Source organism: Phoca vitulina, unplaced genomic scaffold (assembly GCF_004348235.1).
Source record: "Phoca vitulina isolate PV1807 unplaced genomic scaffold, GSC_HSeal_1.0 scaffold17, whole genome shotgun sequence".
Taxonomy (NCBI): domain Eukaryota; kingdom Metazoa; phylum Chordata; class Mammalia; order Carnivora; family Phocidae; genus Phoca; species Phoca vitulina.
This window is the reverse complement of record NW_022589720.1, coordinates 986,069-989,008: the sequence shown is the minus strand read 5'-3', so window position 1 is coordinate 989,008 and position 2,940 is coordinate 986,069. Positions and strand designations below refer to the sequence as shown.

The 2,940-nt window shown below is 54.3% G+C and overlaps 1 protein-coding gene across 1 annotated transcript in view; it reads left to right on the top strand.

Moving 5' to 3' along the window:
• LPCAT1 (lysophosphatidylcholine acyltransferase 1) overlaps nucleotides 1–2,940 on the top strand; it is a 46,087-nt gene that overhangs the window by 898 nt on the left and 42,249 nt on the right. The window lies entirely within an intron of this gene.

The following is a 2,940-nucleotide window of genomic DNA, read 5'->3' as shown; positions in this document are numbered from 1 at the left end:
GTTGGGTTATTCCCCGACCTGGTGGGAAACATTCCCACACCTGGTGGACTAATTCCCCAGCAGTGTTGGGCTTCAGCGTTGACATTCCGGCTCTCTGGTTGTGCATTATGTTTGCATTTCTGTAAGATTGCTCACAACACTGCCTTTCTTTTAACTCCAAAACTGTAATAGAAGCAGGCACAACTTTAGGATTTTAACAGTTGTGCAGTTGATGGAGAGTAGCCAAATATTTTGGGGTGACATTGAGATTTTTCTTTAATGCATAAAGTTATTTTTCTGAAATAATATTAAAGTGAAAAGTTCTTGAAGTTTGGCATTGTTGTTGTCCTGGGTTGTGTGCTTTTCTTGAAGCATCCTCTAGGTGGGCTTGGTTACCCTCCTGGGAGAGGGAAAGGGTAGGCACAAGATTGAGGACAGGGGAGGGAGGGGAGGGTGGCAACCCGTCTAGTGACATGAACAAGCAAGGTTGTATCAGTCAGCTCTTGGGCCTTGTCCCCTGTGTCTGTGTGTGTCTGGAGACAGACACCGTTATCTGCCCGGCCCTGGGGTTGCCGGCACCGCCCCCGCCCCCGCCGCGTTCCTTTGCTTGCAGACTTGAACTCATCACCTGCCCGCTGCTGTACCCAGCTGTGGGGGGTTAGGAGCACAGCCACTTCCTCTGGGCTCCTGAATGGTGCCCCCACCAGCCCCCATCCCTGTCACTCCTGTGGTCCACAGGCCTTCTTCCCGCACTGCTCTGAACCCTCTGAGGGTGACCCTGGGACCCTGACTCTTCCAGGTGGCTTCCAAGGCCCCGCCCCCCCCGTGTCTTCCTGCCTTTGCCTTCTCTCTCTCGGCCTCTCTGCTCCTCCCGCAGGTCTTGGGTGATACCACCTGCAGGAGGAAGCCCCCTCCTCCCTGGAGAGCCGCCTCTGCATCCGTGTCACGCTTGCAGCCCCTCCCCCATTACTGGGGATGGACAGGGGCCAGGTCCGTCCTGCCACAAACTGCTCGTTGTCCGAGTGGGGTCTGCTGTAGAGACTCGGCTAGTTGTTGAGCGAATAAACATGCAAGAGGGACGATGTCCAAGCAGAGCCAAGAAATCCCCGGCACGCCTCAGGCAAGGGGCACAGGATTGTATGTTGGGGGTTTAGAGCAGCTCCTGTGGGCTGTTCTTCAGCGTGAGGCAGAGATTCTGGTTTTAGATGTTGGCGGGCAGCTTCTGGACGACATTCAGAAAAAAGAACAGGTGGGTGGAATGTTTTAGCCTCCTGGAAAGGGAGGGATACTTTGCATACACCTTATTGCAGTGTTTCAGAGGCCACGTCAGACACTCATCAGAATAATCGCGGCGTATTTTATGTGTTCATAACAGAGCTGTGGTTACTGCTCAGTTATCCGCAGTGTGTGGTCCAGGGTATAGAGCTTGTAACTGCTAAGTTCCAGTTTCGCTCCACAGAAACATTTTGCTTTTCGCAAGCAGGGCTCTGCAAGCTTTTTACCTTTACGTAATACACTATGCTAAGGTTTCCACAGAGGAAACTAGCCTGCCCAAGCGAAGAAAGTCTGCCTCCCCAAATCGATAAATAAATGAATCCTGCAGTGACTGAGACACCTAAGGGCTGCTCGGAAGCTCCCCTGAATTCTGAGTTGGGATGAACCAGTGAGGGTGCCTGTGCTCACCTGCTGCTAGCGAGGGGCTGCCGCTGTCCGCAGATTAATGACCAGTCCATCTGTCATTTAACTGTGGATTTAGCCAGGAGCTTAAGCATCTCTTTGGACAGAAAATAACTCATTAAGATAGGAAAAACTGAATAGTATCATATTGGGTAGTCATGTGGTGATTCGCTGTTTTGGGGGTCATAAAGTGGTTTCTACCCCCGGGGTTTTTTGGGTACTTTTGTTGGAACCCCCGGGTGTGAGTGCATCCCACCTCCGGCTCTGATGTAGCCCCATCCCTGAACTCCCAGTGACGAGTGCCAGGGAGAATTTACTTCCTGGAAAGTGGTCTAGCTTCCCGTACACATTGGAAGTGAGTCCTCTGTGGGAGGACGCTGCTGTGTGCCCCCCTTTCCAAGTTAAATCCACAGAAAGGATTATCATGAAGGTTGAATGCAGGGACAGACTCCAGCCCAGCAGCCCTGCAAGGTGGCCTTGAGTGCACTTTAATTACCCAGAAGTGGATGATCTTTTTCTCTGAGTTCCTGTCCAAATGTGTGAGTTTTGATTAAAAGAAAGAAAGCAGCAGCAGGTGCCCTGGTTTCAGCCTGCATCCTGAGTCAGGTGTGGCCCCTCTCGGGCAGGGAGTCCCATGCCCCGCAGACTTCCAGGCCCACTGGTTTCCACCTGCTTCTCTGACCTGCCAGGCTCCCGGGCACCCACCCCAGCCCTCCTGCTGCTCCTGTGTCCATGCATGATGACAGCTCTCTATCGACCCCAGCACTCTGCCAAGGGTGTGGAGGGAGGGCCATACGGGGAGATGACTTGACTCCAAGCTGGTGTTCTGAAGGGGCTGGTGGCAGGACAAACCAGGGGGAACATGGGGGCGGAGGATTTCCAGGAGAGCATGTGTCCCATGGGAAGACAGAGAGGGCTGGCTGCAGCAAGGCAGATCCCAGGCCTCAGGTGCCCTGCCACCTTTTTTTTTTTTTTTTGAACCTGCCACCTTTTGACAACCTGGGAGCCTGATAGTACCACCTCTCTTGGTGCGTGTGTAGCCCAGTGAGGTGCAGGGGCATTTCTCCCGTGTCCTTGCCACGCTGGTCGCTCAGTGGCAGCCCTGGAGGCAGGTGGGTGCAGGGCTGTGTGTCATGTCCCTGAGTCCCAAGTAGGGAGACTTAGGTCCAGGGACTGCAGCCCCCAGACCCACAGGCAGGCTCAGGGCAGGTGAGCCCAGAGCCCCCAGGCAGGCTCAGGGCAGGTGAGCCCAGATGCCCCCAGGCAGGCTCGGGGCAGGTGAGC